Genomic DNA, 23,365 nt, shown 5'->3' with positions numbered 1-23,365 from the left:
AATTGCACTGATATTTTTGCAAGACCAAGCCCCACGTAGTTCAACATCCGTAAATAAGAAATGCTAACTTTTATCAGAAAACCATTTGAATCCCTGAAAACATACCAACCATTTTGGGAGATTCAGCTTTGTGTGCATGGTCACCATTACCACTCCACATTTTCAGCTGCTGAAAGAAGCAGAGGCCACTAGACCAGCTTTTTCCTCCCAATATTCTGATGCTGTCTTTGTCAGGAGAACTAAATGTTTATTGCAAAAGAGGCTATAAACTGCCTGCCCTCCCTGACATTTATTGAACCAATACTCAACATTAAATTTCCTCTCTGGCATCATAGAGTGAGACAAATAGGGATTTAAATGGCAGTAGAGCAGGAGAGGAACAGTGGATTTTTATTTATGTATTCATTCTTGTAGAGCTAAGAATAAAGATTAACCAGAAAACAACATGCACAATGAAAAGTTAACATTGCCATCAAACTACAAGATTTCTAAAAGAAAATGGGTAAATCAGTCTCTTTCGTAAAAGCTGAACCTCACTTGATAATCCCTAATAAAAGTTGCCTAGTACAGAGCTGTTAAAGAGCAGAATTTTGTTCAACAAATGAACTAATGAACTTGAGCAATAGAGATGGTGTATGGTAGCAGCATCTTCAGAGAAATACGAAGAAACAGTTCAAAAGAGAAAGACATCTTATATTTATCTTGATATGTCATAGACATAACCCAAACTCTGTTCATCGGGGTCTTCTTTTCCCCCTGAATTATCAAGTCCATTTTTCTCAACTCCTGTCTCTGCATCAGCAACGCCAGAGCTTTCATCCACACAAATCTCTCTGTTGGCAAAAACATGTCTGACCAGGACTGATGACCTTCTGCTCTTGAAATCCACTCAGTAACCAGGTGCCCTCAGGATTTTCTGCTTCCTATAGAGAAGTACACCCTAGATCTGTATCTTCTTAAGCCCCTTGACCACATTCCCCTTTTTTCTACTATGCAAAAATTAGATAGATTTTTTCACTGGAGTTGTGTTGAACTTTGTTATTTCCAAAAAATTCAAAACGTTATAAAATCCTCATTAAAATGGTTTTAAATTAAAAAGTAAGGAGAATCAACCAAGATTTTGAGGCAATAGTCAATTAACAATAACACATACTGCACAATGTGAAAACATGTATATAACTAATACATTTGTTGAAATCTATCACAGATTCCGAGTCTCTCATTTACAGCCAAAACTAACTGAGCAACTAAAAAGACATTTCTTTCTGATGAGTACCTGAGTTGAAGATATGAATATTTTTAATCTATCTGCCACACATACTGAAATGAATGATTTACTCTCCGGTTTTGCATCCCCGGAAAATAATCATTTTATTCTTGTTTTCCATTTATAACTTTGCTAAAAGATACTTCTCTTTCAGGTCCTGACACAAATATGTGATGATAGGTATGTCTCTCCAATCAGCAGGTTGATTGTAAGAAAATATGCAGCTCTGGGAAAAATAATGTGTTTTAAGTGTCGCCGTTATCCTAAGAATCTCCAGACTATCATAATAATTTGTCATTTTATAGAATGTTTCTAAGCCTTAAATCTTTAGAAAAAAAAAATAGGAGAAGTTATGATCTTCTCAGCCTCCTCAGACACCTACAAACTATCCCATTAGACTGTTCCCACTGAGGCCAGCCCATTTCTATTGCTATCCACACTGTAGACCCCACCACTTCCTCACTGTGTCCCTCTTGCAAAAGCTCTTCGAGGTAGGGCACACCTGGTCTTACTCCTGGCATGCTGTGGTGATCATGAAGTGTAGACACATTAACAGCTTGAGGCCACTGACCAGCTTGCTCGCTCTGCCTCAGCCAACTCCTCAAAACTCCCTGCCATCACCCAAATCTGAAAAAATGGGTAGGGCACAACTGGGGGAGGGGGAAGAAACAGGACATATGTGTCTTCTGCTGTCCACTCCTGAGGACTGATGCAGGATGGTCCAAGTCAGTCTGAATTGCATATCTGGTATATGCTCAAAGACCAGACTGGGAAGTACCTGGAACCTCTGTCAGTGCTGTGGTGCTGTGTGCCATCCGGGTTTTAACTGTGCAGGAGCCGGGAGAACAGAAGGCTCAATATTCTGAACTTTTTAGCCGAGGATGTCAAAGCTGCCCGAGTAACTCAAACACTTAGTTCTATCAAACTGGAAGGGATGTTAAAGTGCTGTAGTCAACTTAAGAAATCTCAGCCTTCAGCTCTACCATGCCTGGAGAAAGTGAGTCCACAGAGGGCAGCTCAGAAGCCCACTCCCCACAAGTATTTCCCTGGATAGTACCCAGATAGAGAGGATCCTTCCAATGACATCTGTGTGTAGCTGGGAGTTACCTCTACAAACAGTGTTACAGATGTGAGGGGGAATAGTGACACACCTCAATATGATTATTTTCATTTTGCTTTTCTTGTTTGTTTGAATCACTACCCCCTGAACACAAGCACTGCAATCAAAACTTTATTGACCTGGGAGCAAATGAGGCCACAAAAGGAAAGATTCTCCTTCCCCCATTCATTTTAAAATCCAGTTGGTGCAAGCCATCACCCTCCACATCAGGACTTCTTTTCTCAGAGGTCCCATTGACAGCATTCCCCCTTTTCTTTGACTTCACCATGGATGTTTTTGAACTTGCAGTTTTTTCATTTGCAGCCTAAGATAGATCTGAAATCAAAACAGTGATTTCACTTTAACGTGACCATATTAATTCCACTGGATGATTACTTCAATCTTGATTGCTTTAAAGCGTCATTGTCTAATTGAATTTTAATTAAAAGGAAATAAAAGTATGTAATACCTTATTCTGATTCAAGTAACATTACCTGCCAGAATATGATTGGCTTCAACTCAGATTTTCTAAAATGAGTAAACATTTCTGAGTTGCTGAAACACATTAAACTAGTAGGGGTCCCTGCTTACTTCAGCTGGTGGATGTATAATATTTTTCCTTCAAATAATTGCTGACACACAAAATAATTCTCATGCTCTGTATTCTTTTATAGATTATGCTTATTTAAAAAGTATTTCATAAGAACACAAGCATTATGCAGGTTATTTTCTATGGAACCTGCCTTCCCCAGTGAATAGCAATGGTCAATAATCAACTCAGAACACTGCTACTGTAAATTATTTTTGACTGTAAAACATTCATCCAATACAAAGACGTTAACTAGTGCTCTTTTTAGTGAACAAAGCTTTTAACTGTCTACTAATGAATAATGGAAAACAGTGGAGGACAAATAAAATGACTGCAGAGATATTATTATGGTATTATTAGTCATTTAAAGATAAAATCTAATTTTAAAAGCCTAATTCTAAGAGTAGCTCTAAGTGGCCTGTATATTAATAGCCATAAAGGGGCTACTCCGCCTGATGCAGGCTGGCATGCAGCCATTGCCCTTCTCTAACCATAGCCCTGCATTCTTGGATAAGAAGATGGTCGTTGACTTGGAATTAGCATCTCTACTGCGGTGGTACTTCATTCCAGGTAGAGCAGCATTTCTATATTTTCAAAACACAATTGGGTCACAACCTAGTTCAGTAACCTGGTATAATGATATATTTTTCAGTGTTTCCAGTATATTCTGTACCTAAACTAGGTCCATTCCATCGACATTAATGAGTTTGTATCACGTTTTAAAAATATTTGCAGATATAAACTATCATAGCTAAAGCCAGATAGTAATGTTTCTCACATGAAACTGAATCTTGATGAAAATTAAAGAAATAGCAGTGTTTGTATAGATAAATGAGACTTGTTCAGATTTTGACACATTATATATTTTCAGTATGCTGTACTAATCAATACCAGCTAATTAGTATAGTGAAAAGAGCCAAGTTTACCTAAGGAGAAACAATTCTTCTCTTGCTACCATTTATTTCAAAAAATCAGTCTGGAAAAAAACCCTGCTTTGAGCTCTGTAAATATTGAGATGGAATTGAAAAAGCACAGATATTATTGTCATTCCACGTATGATGATAAATGAAGCTATTAAGGATGTTTTTATCTAAATACTAGAAGCTATCTAATGGACATTTGAACTTATTACTCATAAGCAAACATTTTCTATTTTCCACAACCAGTAATAAACAGAATCAACATAACTTTTGTTTATAACAATGGTTGTTATTTGTGCAAATGCTCATTACATAAATGATTTACCAAAACACTTCTGTGAAGAAAAAAAAACCCAACCAACCAAAAAACCCACCACAAACAAACCAAAACACCATCCCTCTGCTAAAGACTACGTCTCTGAGTTAGTCTAGAAAAGTGGAAATACTTTCTCCGTAATGAAAAAGCAAAGACAAGTCTAACCCAGTTTATTTCTGCACTTGTCAATATTTTTCACCAGAAAATGTTCTGAGTCAGAACTAGTCTCATACTAAAAAAAAAAAAAAAAAAACAACCACAAAACTAAACAAACAAAAAAAATCAAATAACCAAAACTAAAAAAAACCCCAAAACTACAAATATGAGGTCAAATTCAAAATTACAAGATGAAAGTAAAAACCTTTACATGCCACTCTTAGTCAGCAAAGTTAATAAGACTAGGTAGTTCTATTTTGAGAGCAATTTCATATATTTATAATCTTTGTAATCGAGTAATAAGAGGAGATATAAGGTGAAAAAGAGACAACCTATTGAAAAATGTGGTGCATGTGACAGGAATATGACAGTGCTCAAAGAGAAAAATGTGAGCAGATAGGGGAATCAGTCACATTTTCTGCAGAGTGTTAAAAATAACCAGATGGAACATGCCAGATTTTTAATATATACTTTCACATCAGATGCATGTTCCCTCAGCAGTCATTGCAAACCACCCTCTACCAGATATTTACAACAGTGTTGATTTTCTCCAGGACTTTTCTGTTATTAATTTTCCCTACCCCCAAAAAAAAAAATCCTAAACCAAAAAAAGGGTTACAAAATGCAGAGATAGGCAATCACAGCACTGCATTATGCTGCTCAGACTCTCAGTGAAAAGTCCAGGAAATTTACTGGCTTTCAAAACTGTTTTCCCACACTTCTCCCAGTCATTTAAAAGCCTCATATCGTTACCCTAGAGTTCCTTGCAAAATTCCCTTTAAAATTTCCCTGATGTCTTTATAGAATAACTTTTCCCCTTTTATTTATGTCTTGGTGTATAAACCCAATTTCACTTACGTACATACACTGCATCTATTATTGACTGCCATGCTGCAGGCATTACTGTGCTGCACTTTAAAGTTCAATCAAAGCAGTCTATTTAGATACATGAATGTGTTTTATATAATTGGCATTAATCTAGAGAAAAAGGTACCCTCTGTACCTACACTGTACAATCATGCACTGGCCAAATACCTGTAAACATTACCTTCTAACAAAAACAAGTTTTATGCATTTATTTTTAAGCCCTAGTATTTCTGTGGTATAAATCTTCATGTGTAAGTGAAATTTTCCTGCATGTGAGTGATTTTTGTAGGATTATAATAGAAACTATGTAAATACTGGTCTCCTTGAAGACATTCCTAATAAATTCCTTCTACTTTAACCTGCCTGTCATGCCTTCTTCAACTTTCAGCCTAAGTTTATTTCTTCCCTAACCTACTATGAATTGCTTTAGCAATTAAAGTTATGAAAAAAATATCCACATTGGCCACAAAATTCGCATGCATTTTGCCACAGACAGGTCATGTATGCATCACATTCCAAAATATTTGCATATAAATGAAATTTTTGAAGATACGGTCTTATACGTGGCAGTGGAATTTAAAACATGTCCTGCCTCTGTTAAGCCAAAATGATAATAATACCACTGCTGTAACTGCATCGATCATTTAACAGTTTGTTAATTTTAAAAATCTCCATCACAGAATGTCCTTTCATTAAAATTCAGGCAATTAAAATAGTTTATTGGAGAAAGCTACTGTATACCCAAGTGGGAAGCTGCTGATTTTTTACATTTGTTTATTCTGCAAAAATTAAATACTTAGTGCTAAAATCATGACAGTGACTTGGAGACCTAAGCATTTCTTTAGCTGCTGAGGTCTGACATCTAGTAATACTAATGTTCACAAACCTCTGTCACCAGAAAACTCAGGAGACCTCCCTTGATTACAGGAGATGGAAATTTAAGCCTCTAGAGAAACTTTCAGCTAAGGACCACATTTTTTACATTAGCCTTATTTGCTATTACAGAGAAATTGTTTTGGCATGTGTCCCAACTGTACAGGTACCACAGCAATTTAACACCACCAGAAGTAGAATATGTTCAAAGACAGAGTTGCTACTCAGTGGTTAGACAAGAGGTCAAATAGGCAGAGAATGCACAACTGCCTTGGATAATGCCATCGGGAGAATAAGTATCCCAGCAAGAAACACAGGGGGAGGTGACAAAAAATGGAGAATGAGCGTTAATTAATCCAACAGGGTCTCAGATCATTCAAAACAAAGAAAAGATTATATGTTACTGTATTTATGCTGTAGGAGAGAGAGGACTTAACACGTGAGACCGGTGATGCAGTTCATACCTACGGCTCATTCCCAGTCAACAGGAGTATTACATGAAGAAATGTCACATAGCCTGGCTCACAAGATCTTTTAAATGTCTTGATCCACGCTAATAGCTAATCGCAAACATTCGTTATCCTTTTTTAAAGCAGTTGGTGATTACAGATGGCACATTTTAAACTGCTTTCAAAAGTTGTGAACAGATGCAAAATGCTGCCAATGCAGTATCAGTTCTGCTGTCCAAATTTACAAATATTCAAATTTTTATCAACAGGGTGCTTGTTCGCAAAAGGTACTTGATATCTGGCAGAGATTTACATAACTGATTAAATAAATCGCGAAGTTTTCAGCTTCCTTCAGTTTAACATCAACTACATTATTCATCAATGTGCTTTAAGGCAAATAATGAAGACAATAAACTATATAGGAATCCAAAAGGTATGTCTCCATTTCACTAATTCAGTAGAACCAAGTAATTATCTTAACTTCAGCGGAACCGTGCAAACATTTTAACAGGAGAAAAATCTTGCAATTTCAAAATCTCCTGCAGCAGAATGATTTCTGGAAAAATGTTCTGGACCTAGCTGAAACAAGGGCAACATTTGAAACATTTGTATCTGAAAACCTAACTTTCAAAGCCATCAATTCTACATTATAACTGTAAGATTTAGAGCCTCTGATGGTGAAAAGATCAATATAAAGTTACAAATTGTCACTACTTGTATGTGCATACACGTACACGTAAACCACTGTTCTGACAACAGAAGTGTGGTCCTTTTACAAATCATTTCCCATTAACCATCATGCTCACAAGGCGCAATTAGTTTAACACAGCATTCAGGAAATGAAAGAATATTTTTGATACATACTCTTTTCTACCTGAATGCATGTAACAAATTACATTTTACAATTAGTCACTAGTCAATGAAGTAATTCACAATATTATGCAGTGCCATCTGAGAAACAGTACCTACAATATTTTCCTTTGAGAGAATATTTTCCTATGACAAACAGTCCCAAAATGAACAATACAGACAGGATGTACATTGCAATTCAGGATTTTGTTGTTGTTGTTACCCCAGAATCACATCAGACAAAATTTCTGAAGCAGGCGAAGAATGAAAATTACTGCAGAATATTAAGGAGAGATTTGAGCACACAAAAGTTGATACAGAGGCAGCAACAGCTCATGCTGATTCATACGGAGCACAGATATAACAGTGTCAGGAAACAGTAACTAACAGATCAGTTACCAAAACACTGTTTTCTTTTTCCAATATCAAAAATTACCAATATTAAGTTTCTTTGGAAACTTTTGATTGAACTCTTCTTGTGAATTTTTGTTCATGTAAATTGTTGATACTCTACAGTGAACTTCAAGTTTTCATTTCAATTCTATTAGTTAATAAAAAGTGAAAATTCTGCAAAGCATGGATGGGAGAGGGGAAACCACCTTGACTTAACAGATTATTTTTGGTTACATCCTCTTTAGGAAGTTTTAATATAGACATGTTTAACATGCCAAAGTGAGCTTTCTTCAAAATCTCTCTTGGTTTGGAAAAGCATACCTAAATATTAAATCCAGTCCTGCTCCAGTGCACAACCACAGTAGAAAAGCATTGTTTCCCAGACCACATTCAGATGCAATTTCCTTGATCTTAAGCAGAAAAAGTCTCCCAGCATCGGAGGAGATTTCTATCACCAGGTAGGAATGCAAATCCAGACTTTAGACCTGATTTAGTTTCTAATGTCTGATTCTGAAAATAATCTGCTTTTCCAATATAAAGATGTATGTTTTAGAGTAACACTGGGAATTTATCCACAATCCATCTGGTTCTGATTTAACCAGCACCTCTACCAGTTGAAATCCCAATGACTTTAAACTGAGAAGCACTTTCAGGTCCCAAGTTTACTAAGTTATCCAAGTATCATGAGAATAACCTTATCTTGGGCTTTACTATTATTTCTGGATTTATAGTATCAGAACTTGACCCCATATCTCAACTACATAAAGCCAAATGCAGCAAATGGAAGTTCTGCACAGGGAAAGTCTGTAGGGATCAAAAGAAAACGTATGTAGAACAAATAGTCAAGTGAGTCCTTTTTCGTAGTTTTTAACTTAAGGCAAAATTCCATGCCTTTTGTATGAAAAAAGCATCATTACACAAATGTTCTAAATTAGGTTTTCATTAAAGTGACCTTTAAGACTAAAGCACAACTAAACAGAGCTTCTTTCAGGACACTCATTTTAAAGGTGACAAATAACAGTGATATTGCATGTCAAGTTTGCTTTAACTGCTTCAATAGCATTTATGTTTCAAGGCTTAGCTTAAGGAAACTTCACAACTTCTAGAACTGTTTCCTAAAACTTTTGTGTAAATTTAGCAGCAAACCCAAATTCATCCAGATTGCAATGACTTTTGATCACCATTGCAGTGGCTCTAAAGATAGATGAAATTGTGAGTTTCTGAACAATCCCAATTTCTTATTTAAAACAAACAAACAAACAAAAAAACAACAAAAAACCACCAAAAAACACCCCCAAAACAAGCTACTCCAGAACTAATCTGAATAATTTTTAAAAGTCACTGCATGAGTAAGCATTTCTTTTTTATCAATGGCCATGATCTTATGTTTTTCTACAGATTAAATAACTATAGGGAATTCTGCTGATGAAAGATTGTGAGGGAACATCAACAATCTAATGGTGTAACATGAAGTTGTAAGGGAAATAGTTACAAAGAAGTTGGAGTTAGTCATAGTTACAAAGAAGATGGAGACTCCCTTTTTACAAGGAGTCACATGGTGAGGACAAGAACTGATGGTTACAAATTACTCTTGGGGAGATTCCGATTGGACACGAGAGGAAAATTTTTCACAATGAGAACAGTCAGCCATTGGAATAATCTCCCCAGGGAAGTGGTTGACTCCGCTACACTGAACACATTTAAGACTCAGCTGGACATGGTGCTGGGCCATCTCTTCTAGACTGTGCTCTTGCCTCAGAAGGTTGGACCAGATGACCCTTGAGGTCCCTTCCAACCTGGTATTCTATGATTCTATGAAATACAACTATAAAGCTCTGTAGTTCATTAAGGTTGAGGCATTCCAGCTATTGAAAATGAGCAGGTTTTCATACTTGGACCAGGCAACTGCAACAGGCAGTTTAACAGTACTGTAAAAAGTAAAAATGTAAACAAAAAAAGGGCAATAAAACCCCAAAGTCTCTCAATACGGGGACTGTTTCAAGGATACTTTTCACGAATCTTTCTTTAAGATCACCATCACGGGCAGTATGTTACATGTGTTGTAAATGGAGCAGGCTACCATTACCCAAGCTAGCTATCAAGGGAGAATAAGAAAAGCAAGTTAGATATTCAGTGTCTAAATGGGTCAATTTTTAGATATGTGTTGATAACACATGGAAGTCTGAGATATATACCACAGATGTGATTTGTCTCACAATCCCCAAATCATTGAATTTCAAGATTGAAAATTTCCATTATCCTATTTCATCTAGCTCTCTGCACTGCACAACTTTCACTCTACAGACCATTTTCTAGTGTTTTGTCAATTCTAGTTATAAAAGTCTCGAATGAATGGGTTTCTACTATTTCCCTAAAATGACTGTTTCACAACCTAATATATCTCTGCCACAAAGTTTTTTTACTATACAGTTTAATTTCTCCCTTGCTTGTTTCCACCCTATGGGAATAGCTCTCTGACCTCAACATAGCTCTGCATGTGCTTACGTTTAAATATTACATTAAGATCCTGGCACAAAATGCCTTTGTATATGCAACACAATGAGGTAGTGGAACAAAGCTAGCTGGGGGAAAAAAAATAAAAAAGATTGCACTATTAAAGATCAGTTCACCAGGACAGATATAGTTCAAGTATATAAAGAAAAAAAATTGCTTCTGTATTTAGCCTGGAAGAGTGAAATCCAGTTTTTACATCTAAAGACAGTAATGAATTTACTTAATTCCATCGGTACAACAGAATCGATATAAAACACTGGGCAAATGATTTAATTTCTGCTTAAATTCCCTTTGTAAGAGAGATAATGCTTCCTTAGCCAGAGATTACTATCTGCTTAGATTCACTAGCTATCCATGAGGATAAAAATTATACAAAGAAATAATATAGTCTCCACATTGCTTTGAGGAGTTGCATATAATATTCTTATTCACACTTATTTATAAATACACATAATATACTGGACTGCAATTTTGCAAGTTCTGTTCCACACTCAGTCACTGATAAATAGTGTTCAGACAAAACCACGCCATTGTCTATTTGATTATTAATTTATTCATTTTTATAACAAGACTGTTGTAGCTTTTTATTTTAATTATTATTTAGTCCTTTTAGCAGGACTTACTGAATAATTTGATTACAGCAAAGAGAGTGTTGCCATTTAATCAATACTGAAAGTTGAGCAGCAGATGTGAAAGAAGAAAAGACATTAGAGAAAGCCATAACGGTAAAAATACACTGCAACTGCATTTCAGACTTTCCTATTCACGTTGCAGGGAAGAAGCTTGTACAACACTCAAATTGCATTTGCTCATGTGCTTAGATGGAAAAGCCAACAAGCTGCTTAATTAACTTTTTTATATAGTTTCAGATATGAATACTCATAAACAAGTTATTGTAAAAAAACTCTACTGTCTTTACACAGGCTTCTTTTGGGATAGTCAGAACCTCATTTTCTGTTTCTGGAAAAACAAGGCAAATATTTTTCTCAAAACAAATTAGCCACAAATGTTCCTAAATTTGGACTGAATATTCGAGCTATGAGTAATGCTCTGGCTGTACAATCAGCCACTCTTTGGATAACCTACAGTCACATTAACTTAGATTTGGAATCCAAATCTTTCAACTTCAGAACACATGATTGACTGCAGCTATTTATTCCCAACACCAACTTATCTTTGTGAAATACACGGGAACATTTTCTATTGGAACAGAAACATGCAAAATTGATTTATCAACTAAAGAATTTCCTAGGTGCAGATAAATACACTGAAATGTAGAGAGCTCTAGAAAATGGGTAACTGCCATCACTGCACCTAGGCACATTAAAGTTAGTAAATCTAAATCAACATGCAGAAACGTTACTATACAAACATACAGGAATAAGTGAAGTGGAAGGTTCATATTCCGTGAGCTGAGCACAGATCATAAAAACACAAGCTTGAACTCACTTATGCTGCATTATGATGATTAAACATTTTGGCCCTTTGCTAGAGTATTGCAGCAGCCCTGAGAAACGGTGTAATTACCTCTTTTGAAGAATGAAGTTAAAAAGACTTGCTACTACAGGGCAGTGCATACAGTCTGGTGGTTAATTAAGACTCTTAGTGAACGGTTTCATTACATTTCTAAACACCATTCTTAGTCTCACCAGTTTTCCAACATTTCCATTGTTACAAAGTAAATTACAATTAATAAATTGACTAACCTACCTTGATTAAAAATTGCTGTCATTTAAAGATTTTAAGCACCTCAAACCAACCGTCTCAATCTTCAAACACTGAAAACTTAACAAAATCATGAAAAGTAGATAGAAAAGACTGTGTAGGTTCCTTAATTCTCCCTTTGCCAGTGACTACAGATTTTTCCAGTCTTGCTGGCAGGACTTCCATAATTTATTTTTCAGCCTAATAGACTTCACTATTTATTTTATACTCTGCTAGCTCTCACTCTTCAAAAGCTTTCCCTATTACCTTATCTTCTATCTACCAAACACAAATGCTGTGGTAAGTCTCAGGGCAAAAAACTCTAAATTGCATTTCAAATTCAACAGTCTGCAGTATGTGTAAGAGGATACCAATAATTCTACAAAGCCAATGTAAACACCCAGTGTAGCAAGGAAAAGAGTTGTCTTCTATATTAATGTAGAATTATTTCATATACAAAATATTTGCTTTTTTAATAACCACTGGTGCTCTATGCAGACAGTCCCATTAACCATCAACTTGTTATATGCTGACTTTCCCTTTGGCACCATAATTTTACATAAGTAGTATGTTAAAGATTATGTAATGGCACGACTTAGAGTTACATAAAGGAAGGTTGGATCAATCGTTATTTGTGAAAGGCAGCACTACATTCAACCACTGGCTCAGCATCTTTAAAGACTGTGCAGAAATGGATGAAGGCACAACAGAGAAGCATGTCTTTGAAAGCACTTAAGCTCAGTGTGGGAGAAGGCAGAGGGAAGCCCTCAAAGCTGAGAATATCACAGAATCTTCCCACCCCTGTATTTTTTTTCTAAACTATCTTCATAGGATGCTAGACTTTTTACATTTTCTGAATGGTGTTAAACGCACATGATGAACACTTGAATTTGTATTGTTAACAAGCTAAATGCTCTTTTCTTTTTTGTAAGACAAATATACACACAAACGTTTAAAAGCAGTAATAAGCAAAAGGTTATTTTAAAGATCGAAGTGTTAAGTAACCATGTTAAAGAAAACCCAAAAAACCCAGCCAAAACCTTCTAATTTCACTGAACTCCTCAAAGCTAATCATAGCATTAGACTAATTGTTGGAAAGTAATTTTCATCAGAAAAGCCTATGTCTGAAAGCTTATTATAATATTGTAGTCCCCAGATAGAATTTACTTAGGTTGCTTACAGGTAAAACTTGTTTTAAAAGTTTGCAGAAAATTCATTCAGTTGTTTAGAATCATCAAAGCATGGAAAATTGAGTTTTTACTTCAGATGAAAGGAGAAGAGGGAATGGAAGAAGAAACTCATTTTCTTCCATTCTTTTCCTGTCAGAATTATTTATCATTAATTTAGCAGTAATAGGAGAATAAAAAGAGAATATACCAAATACCCAACCCCAGCAATTCCCAAAACGTTATAGAATGACAAACAAGCCAGGCTCAAAGCCATCTATAACGAGAGAGGTCTTATCCTCAATTGCACAGTCCGGTTAAAATCAGTTTCATTATGCTACAAAAATACGACAGAAAGGACACAACTTTTTGGGTATTTGGTGACAGACTGTAGGTTGTGTTTTCCCTCTGACACAATGCTGATGTTGCACATCAGATCTGGTGAGAGTTCATCAAGAGCTACTCGACAAAGCTAGTCTCCTCCAGCTATCACAAACAAATATCCATCAATTTCCACAAGTGGAAGCCATTCCATCCATAACAAATTCCAAAATAAGTTCTTCCATTATATAAATGATGATCAAGCTGATTTATTCTTTTGATTTACTCTTGGTCAGTCAAGCCTGTCAAACATCCTTGAAACCTTCTAGAATTGTTACCTAAATAGAAGGTATTATTCAAACTATGTATGTTATACTGGAGCTCTGATTAGTAAAATTCAATCTAAACAATACAAGTTAATTTCATTTTTTTAGTTCAGATTCCTCTAGTGCTGGAGAAGTAATGTAGATTTTTATTCAGCAATCATTTCAACTGACAACATTTTCTAACTGACAGAACGTTTTGAAAAGATAGTTAAAAATTTTTAAAAGCATGAAGTTGTGCAATTCCTTAAATAAAACTTAAGACTAAAAACATTAACTCATATAGGAAAAGACACGCATTTAGTTGTGTTAGATTATACATGTATTAAACTGGTCAGTCCTTGCTAAAATTATTTTCCACCAGAAGATGCTACTGTAGTGAAATGTTTCAATTTTAATGATTGTTTAAAAACTAGCAGGTTCCCTTGCCTCACACTTTCTCGTATCATTGAGACTATTCCTCTAATATATCAGGAAAAGATGTTTTACATATTGTACTTCATTATAATATTTCAACTCAATGAAAAATTAATATTTCTGCGATGGCACTCTGATGTTCTGAAAATTCTTTAGAAAGTTGAGGTTTGCCCCATTTTGAAACTAAACATATACTGAAACAGCAGAACTTATGAGATCTGAAACTCCTGTTTCCACCAGGTTTCTGGGGCTCTCACACAGCAGGCTCATTTGTCAGGTGAAGAAGTACGGCCTGGATGAACAAGCAGTTTGACAGGCTGGAAATGTGTTGAACCACCAGGTTCAGAAGGCAGCAATCGACAGTTTGCCACTGGTTGTTGACTGTGGCTTGTAGCGGGCAAAGTATTGCAGAGGCTGGTGCCAGAACTCTCATTTCATTATCTTCATCATCAACCTGGATGATGACACAGCAGCATCCTCAGCAGATTTGCAGGTGGCACCAAAGTAAAGGGAGAACCTGACATGATGCCTGGCACAACAAGGTGAAAGGAAAGTACAAAGTTCTTCATGCATTGGTACAGGCCAGGACTGGCTGGGTAGTACCTCTCCTGAAAAGGACTTTGGGGTTATGGTGGGTGACAGGCTGAACAGCTAAGTCAATACAATCATTACATGCAGGCCAAAGAAGATCAAGAGACTCTCAATACAGTAATAAAGGGTCAGGAATTACAAGGAAAAGGCATACATGGAATTTGGGTTATCTGATGAGGAAGGATCCCATTTCAGATGTGAAGCAACACTTCTGAAAAAAGATTAAATCTATTGTATTTTAAGATGTGGACAAAAGTATCTGCTTGTGCTTTGGGTCCTCTTTCTCCATCAGGTGCTCTGCAAAGCACTCAAATGTGCTTCTGTGTCACCCAGCACAGTGACAGCCACGGAGCTGTGCAGACCTATTGAGGCTGCACTGTATTTGCAGTTTATTAAATTTAACGTCAAGTTTCACTTCACTCTTGAAACATGATTTTGGAAAACTATCGTACTTTGAAATAAAAATCTACAAGGCTGAAAGGCAGAAAGCAATTATGATTTGACTATCAATGATTGTAGTTAATATCAATACTTCAGTATTACTGACTTAATCCCTGCCCACTGGTTTGATAATACAAAATCATTTGTGTTGATATTCCTCTCTCAAGACTGGCCACAGATATGCTAAGCTGTCAGTATTACATTCAAATCAGGTAGACGTCTGTTCTTGCTTTTAGGTTTAATACATAGCTGAAGCTATTGTAAAGCCTCCAAAAACTCTCAGTGGCAGCTCTTACAGGATCTAAGTAATATCATAGAGTAAAATTGAGATATTACAAGGAACACAGGCCCAGCATCTGCCTTGGAGTGATGAGGCAGAATCATATTATAAGCACATACAGGAGTCATAGTCAAGGGTAAGAGCAAAGAGTAAGTAAAAGGGTAAACGAACATTTCCTACTGCTCAAAATCAGAATTCCAGAGGAAAACACTCTATAGAGACTCAAAAGGTAACCTGGGCATGCACACTAGAAGGCAAGTCCACCTGTAAAGTATACCTCCTATGTCTTGAACCAAAGCCTCTGGTTTTCTCTGATAGGAAGGAAAAGTTGACTCTTGGGGAATGATATGGGAAAGGAGAAAAATTTACAGAAGGCAAAAGGGATGTTGCAAGTCCTGAAGAAGGGCCAAGACCACAGGGCATACCTTAAAGCAGGCCTGAAAATATTTAATATAATTACTGTAGCTGTGTAACAGAAGTACAGGGCAGTTTCAGAGTGTGAAACATAAGAGCTAAATGACAAAATTAGAAGTTGAATGTCTGCAATCCATCAAAGACTAACAAATATCTGAAAAAAACACCTGTGGAGAGAAGGATGTGCAGATGGAGCAATACCAAAAATGATATTCAAAGGTAGCATGAATGAAACAGTGCTGATTACCTGAAGAATGGGTAATTTGCATTGATACATGGTACAAAACTGTAGAAATTAAAGAGGTCTCAAGTTGGTTTCTTTGGATTTGGGGTGGGACAACACTAGGCACTGGCTAGCCATAGTACCCAGAATGATACCCCACTACCCTGAATAATGAACCCTGTGTGACAAAACCAGCATTGGACTGAACCTGGTTTCTGGGCAATATTGACTGATTCATTTTCCTAAGAAAGCTGAACTTAGACTGTAGAGCAGCCAACAGTGGCTGATGGCAGGGAGCACTCCGTAATACTAAGACTGCCAGCAGCTCTGGCCAGTGACTGCTAGATAAGGGCAGGCATTAGAAGGAACAACTAAAATAAGGAACCCTTGTATTAGGGCAAATTGATTGAATTGATTTTTTTTTTTTTTTTTTTAATACATGTAAATCACTGGGAAATTTCTGTGATTTCAATACTGAGTGAGAATCCCACCTTGCAAAATGGGAATCATAGAATCATAGAATCGTTTAGATTGGAAAAGACCTTTAAGATCATCAAGTCCAACCATTAACCCAGCACTGCCAAGTCCACCACTAAACCATGTGCCTAAGCGCCACATCTACCCGTCTTTCAAATACCTCTAGGGATGGGGACTCAACCGCTTCCCTGGGCGGACTGTACCAATGCTTGACAACCCTTTTGGTGAAGAAATTTTTCCTAATAGCCAATCTAAACCTCCCTTGGCACAACTTGAGGCCGTTTCCTCTCGTCCTATCACTTGTTATTTGGGAAAAGAGACCGACACGCACCTTGCCTCAACTTCCTTTCAGGTAGTTATAGAATCAAGGGAAAGCCCATGCTTCATGGTGGACAGCAAAGCAGAGAGCTCCAAGCTAATGCAGTCAGAGACCCCAGCTCAGTAACATAAGAATAGTTCCACCTGGACAGTGCAATTGCAATGCTTCCAGCCCAGAACTGTCCCAACAAGCCACTTGGGACCACCTACAGTGCCTTCCACTCTACAGTATGCACACACCATGGCTTGCTGCCAGGTCAAGGTGGAGAGGTTGACTAGAAAATATGTCCAAAATGACTTAAATGTAATAGAGAAATTAAATTTCCCAAAAACATAGGTATGTCAGCGTGAGAGAGCAGGCTCAATCTGTGTTGGGATTTAATCTGAAAACAAAACATTAGAAAGGTTCAGTTCCAAGAGATCTAAACCCAAATCCACTCTTCCACTCACCCCAAATGCAAGTACGTAAAAATTCACAGCCTGCGATACCCAAAGGCCATGCTCACTTTCTGGGATGCTATTATTTGCATTAGAAACATGCTCATCTAGCTCAAGAAGGTAATGTAAGATAATATCTCATGGTCTTAACTCATTTGGTCTTTTCTCTTTTCTGCATGTACCAGAATTCTTCTACCAATAGTAATTGTCATAAATTACATGGTATTTTACCTGTTACCACCATAACTGTTTTCAGTTATGCTAGGCTATATCTATATCTGCTGTAGTCTTTTAAGAACCAGATTTCAAACAGTGGTTAATGTATCATTCTGTCTCAATTATTACTGGAAAAAATATAGTCCTTTAGCCTCCACACAGTAATTGCCATTACCCAGGGATAATTCTATAAACATGGATTGCCTCTGCAGCCATGACACTGCTTTTGCATCCAGCCCTGAACGCAATTATATAATTAAAAACTAGATCTCAATTTTTTTTTAATGTTACATGTTGTTGATATATCTGACCAATGCCCCTCTGTCAAAGCTCTGACAAGCTAATGAGCCATGGAGAACACCTTAGCTTAGGCTGTTTTCAAATTTCATGAATAGAGATAATGCAAATGAAGAGTGCATATGTACTGAACCTTCCAAAGTCCTGATAAGGCATTAATAAACCTTAGAAAATCCTGATTATGGCTGTCTCATCATGTACACGGTTGCATTTTCGACAGATAGGAACGTTGGTAAATTAAACGCCAAAAATGCAATATTTGAGTCTGCTCACCAGAGTGAGCAATGATAAGTAATAAAGGGCAACAGACAGAATCTCCCTATTTTTTCCAGAGCTCACGGGGCCAAAGCAAATTTATAGCTGTTTAAGATCTCTATTCTAACATGTATGTGTCGCTTTTTACAAGGCAAAAGTGACAAAACACAGCATTTTATTATCTAAATTCTTCAAGCACTTTACCTGAAAGCCCAGGTGCCACCTCTAATCATAAAACAGCATACACTAAGCAAATTCTGTTGCCAAAATCTCTTACATTCTTTATTATTACATTGTATTAGGAAACTGCTGACTCAACAACAGCTATTTTGCTGTAGAAGGGATAAATTCCTAAATAGGCACAGATGTGTCAGGCAGAAAATATTAGCAAAATACTTTTCAATGATGATATATGGGCAAAGACAGAAGTAAATGAGTTCTTATTAAATAGGGTCTTGTTCATCCTAGGGAGCATGAGCTATATAAAACATCAAGGTACCTGCCTGTATACAGACTTTTTCACGAGCAGGACAAGCCATATGATTGCTTCTAGCATTTTATTCTGCCCTTAACTTGGCTATGTGACCCTGGGAAGTCAGACTGTGTTCTCTGCACCTCTGTAATGATGCTGGGAACTGGAAATATGAACTGTTAAACAACTCTAGATCTACAGATAAAAAGTTCTACACACAAAAAAGGAGTTATATTTAGCTCTTTCTGCACATGAGCTGAATATTGGGTGACAGCAGTGTGGCAGAGATAAGTGGATCTTCACTGATGAGTGAGAAGTGGCAATGTAGTGATTGAGAGAGACATGTGGGCCATGCCAAAACCATTACAGAAGTTAACACAAGATGTCACACAAAGCAAATACAGTGGCCTGTAACAACAGCAAGGAAGAAAACAATACATAAACTTAATCAATCTTGGCAACATTCTCATTAAAACGAAACTAAGGCTGCAGCAAATTGGGCAGGAGAGGAAATACAAGAACAAAGATTATTTGTCCAACACCACGCAGCAGGTGACAGAAACAGAGCCTAGACCTTACGAATCCAGAACAGGAGCCTATCAGTCTGGCTTCCTCCTTTGCCCCAAAGCTCGTTAGCTTTTACAGAGTCAGTAAAAGAACACAAAAGCAACAGACATGTATACATACATACGTAAAACAAATTTTCCCTCTAAGAAATAAAAAGTGTTTTATGAATCACCAAGAACAAATCCATAGGGAAAAAAAGTCACATTTTCATGTAGTTGATTTCTCAAAAAACCTCAAAACCCTCACTGGCTTCTTTCTTCCATGGTGATTTAGACATTTTCTAGTGAGAGAGAAAAGGCCCTCAGGTATGTCTGGTTTCTGCTTCTTCTGTCTTAACATCTCCAATGCTTATTGGTAATACTTAGAGGTTTAATTAAAGTATAAGGCTTAATGAACATTTAGGGGATCATAATACTTAAATAGCGTCACTGTCATGGTTTAACCCCAGCCAGCAGCTAAGCACCACACAGCTGCTAGCTATACTCCCCCCCAGTGGGATGGGGGAGAAAATTGGGAGAGCAGAAGTGAGAAAACTCATGGGTCGAGATAAAGACAGTTTAATAGGTAAAGCAAAAGCCGCGCATGCAAGCAAAGCAAAACAAGGAATTCATTCACTACTTCCCATCGGCAGGCAGGTGTTCAGCCATCTCCAGGAAAGCAGGGCTCCATCACGCATAATGGAAGACAACGACTTGGGAAGACAAATGCCATCACTCCGAATGTTCCACCCTTCCTTCTTCTTCCCCCAGCTTTATATACCGAGCATGACGTCATATGGTATGGAATATCCCTTTGGCCAGTTGGAGTCAGTTGTCCCAGCTGTGTCCCCTGCCAACCTCTTGTGCACCCCCAGCCTACCTGCTGGTGGGGTGGTGTGAAAAACAGAAAAGGCCTTGAGTCTGTGTAAGAACTGCTCAGCAATAAAAAAAAAAATCCTTATGTTATCAACACTTTTCAACACAAGTCCAAAACATAGGCCTATAGTAGCTACTATGAAGAAAATTAACTCTGTCCCAGTCAAAACCAGCACAGTCATTCAAGGACAACTTTGTTTTCCAAGGTGGCTATCAGTCTTACTCCAATCAAAATAAAATCAATAAAGAGGAACCCAACAAATCAGACACAGCATTAATAATTGCAACACTAGTGATCCTCTGTTAATCACGAAAAAGAGTTAGCAATTGTCAACTGCTTTTATGTGAATGAATCTGGATAAAGCCCCCTTTTATGCCATCCCTATATAGCAAATCATTACTTGTTACACTTTTGGAACATAAGGAGCACATTCATTTATCCTTCATTCCAAAGAGTGCAAGAACAGAAATAGAAATGATGAGACAGACCGTGTACCCCCATCTCCCTCTATTCTTGATTTGTGATGACAATTTCCTGCAGAAGGGGATAGAAACCTGCCAAATATTTGTTGGGGAGATGTTTGGGGGGCTGTAAGCAATTTTTTATTTTAATCATTTTGGCAAACAGCTGTCATCTCCCAGGTCAGTTGTTGGGCTGCTCCATTCTGGTACTATTTGTAGTCGCTCCTGCCTCTGCAGATAATGTGATGGCTGCAGAATGTGGCAGAGGAATGTGAATTGAATCCTAAGCAGGATGTGGCTGTTACTAAAGCTTATGAAAAATATGGATTATGGGCACTAAGAGGAATAAAATTAGTACCAACACACCTTTGTCTTCCAGCTGTCCAGCAGACTACATGCCTTTTTTTTTTTTTTTTTTTTTAATGAGGCACTGATTTTTAATTGTTTTATTACTGTAGGAATATTGGGGGAATTACTCCACACAACACAAGCTTCATAGTATTGATTCTATTCAACACCCTTTCCTTCGCAACTTTATTCATGATGTTCTTGTGAAATCTCTGACAACATTTCTTGCAGAAACTTTTATTAAGGACTTATAACAATCATAAAGATGCGCTCTGGGCAGAACCTCAGCATATAAAGGCTCAGTGAGGGAGCACACACACCACTTAAAGTAAATTTAGTATTTGTAAAGGTAGTGTGAATGGAAGAACCCTCAATACCATCAGTAATTTTATAGTACTGATGATAATGCTAATACAAAATGTCTCCTCTCGCTTTTCCCTCCCCTCCTTCCCTTTTTACTTCCCTCTCAGTATTCTTCCACAATGATAAAGCACAGTCTCTTCTTGGAGTGGGAAGATAATTCAATACAACGGACAATTCATCACTCGAGCTTTCTGCTGAACCTATCATTGAGGAAGGCTGCTTCTCCATACTAAAGGGACTCAGCCACAAGGAGCAAAGTGAGGTGCATCTGCTGATTTGGTATAAGTTGTGTGAAGACTCTTAGAGGCTAAATGTTCAAGTCATAGGAGAGGCAGGCTGGAATATCCTACTCCAAGGGCTCTACTTCACTCTATTTTATTAAAAATCAATTCCACCTCTGTACACTTTATCCAAAAATCTCCTATAAAACCAATTTGTTGTATAGCCTCAAATTTCCTTCCTCTACAGAAAGATAAAAAGGAGTTTGTTTCCAACTTGAAGTCACCTGGTCAGCAATATGTGCAAATATACACATTAGATGTGGCAAAGAGAAAAAAACAATTTGTCCTGAAATGCATGATGGCTGTCTTCATACTGTGAAGAGCAACGGTACCTGCTGTCTGCCCCTTCTCAAAGATGAACAACTCCCAGCTCCATACATTGATTTTTTTTTTTTTTTTTTTTTTTAAAGGAGGTGCTTCTGCAACTAGTGATTAAGGAAGATAAGAAAAGGGCTTGTTCCCATACCTCTGATTTTTGGAGTAGTAGAGAGCCATCTGCTGCATGGAACCAAAGTGACTGTAAAGGAAAAGGGTTCTCCTAAGTCCCGTCCAGGACCCTGGACAGGTCCATGGATTCCCTCTTATATCCTGCTACCTCATTAACCACTCTTATTTCTTACACAGTTTAACTCCTTTCTACATTCTTCCACAATCATCCTTTCTTCTCAACTGTTTCTCTTCAAAAAACCCAAAACCACACACACAAAAAAAAAAACCCACCACCACTGACAGCAATATATGGTGCAAGGACTGAGACATTCCTTGTGCCATGAGTTATACGCAGCCAATTATAATCCTCTTTCAATGTCCTGCCAAAGATTTGGTTAATCAGGTTGTCCGGTTTAAAGAAAAGGAGGAAATCTAAAGGTAAAAAGATGGCACTCAGAAAATATTTGGTATGTACACAACTGGCTATACAATTCCTAGGATTAAGCATCTCCAACTAAATTGTGAAAATACATGGAAAATGTGTACTTGGATTATAATGATTAGATATTAACTTGATTCTTCTTTCAGAAGTCAAAAGCAGGACATTGTAATTTGCCAAACAAATGGTCCTCAACAGCTTGTATAAGGTCTGTATCAGTCAAGACAGTTTGTGCTGGCAGTCTGGTGCAAGCTAGACCAAACTTAAGTATTCCATGCAGTATTTCACACAGTAAAGCAGGAAATCTTTCTGTAAACTGAGATGTGAACCTCTCTTTTCAATTTCTTGTCTGTTTTACTCACATGAAGATTCTAACAGGGTGGCAGATGAAAAGTATTTTGGCAGACCCCTATTACTGGTTCACGCAGATCATAAAAGCTTTCTATTATTTATACAGGAGAATACCATTAAAAAAAAATCAAATTCGTAAAACTAAGAAAATATTTTCATGTGAACACTGAGATATCTACATAGCTCTTCACCTAGAATAACTTAGTATGCCTCTATAGCAGCATGTCCACTTGAATCAGCATTACTGTCCATTGATTGGTAGACTGGTGATCTGATCTTTTGTAATGACTTCAGAATTGTATGAAACCAAAAGGAAAAGAGTTTGTTTAAAAACCAGTTTGAAAACCACAGTTGGGATTGAAGGAAATGTTTTGTTGAAGATATATTTTTTTTATTATTTGCTGACACACAGTATGTTTTTAAATTTCAGCTTTACAAATTTAAAAAACTACTAGAAAATTGAACTTTTCATTTGTTCAGCTCCACTTAATGGCATTTCATAATAATTATATAGACTTAATATATTTAGCCACACATCTCCCAGAAGTAGTGTGAGGAATAACTGATTTTAAAAGGCTTAGAGTGTGAACATTATTAATTGATCGCTTAAGGAGTATTATTAGTGG

The 23,365-nt window shown here is 37.0% G+C and overlaps 1 protein-coding gene across 1 annotated transcript in view; it reads right to left on the bottom strand.

Moving 5' to 3' along the window:
- GRID1 (glutamate ionotropic receptor delta type subunit 1) overlaps window positions 1–23,365 on the bottom strand; it is a gene marked incomplete at both ends in the record, with an annotated part of 541,866 nt that overhangs the window by 172,346 nt on the left and 346,155 nt on the right. The window lies entirely within an intron of this gene.

This window comes from Platalea leucorodia, assembly GCF_965183815.1.
Source record: "Platalea leucorodia genome assembly, chromosome: 4".
NCBI classification, from domain to species: Eukaryota; Metazoa; Chordata; class Aves; order Pelecaniformes; family Threskiornithidae; genus Platalea; species Platalea leucorodia.
The sequence above is the reverse complement of the archived record's forward strand: the minus strand, read 5'-3'. Positions and strand labels throughout refer to the sequence as shown.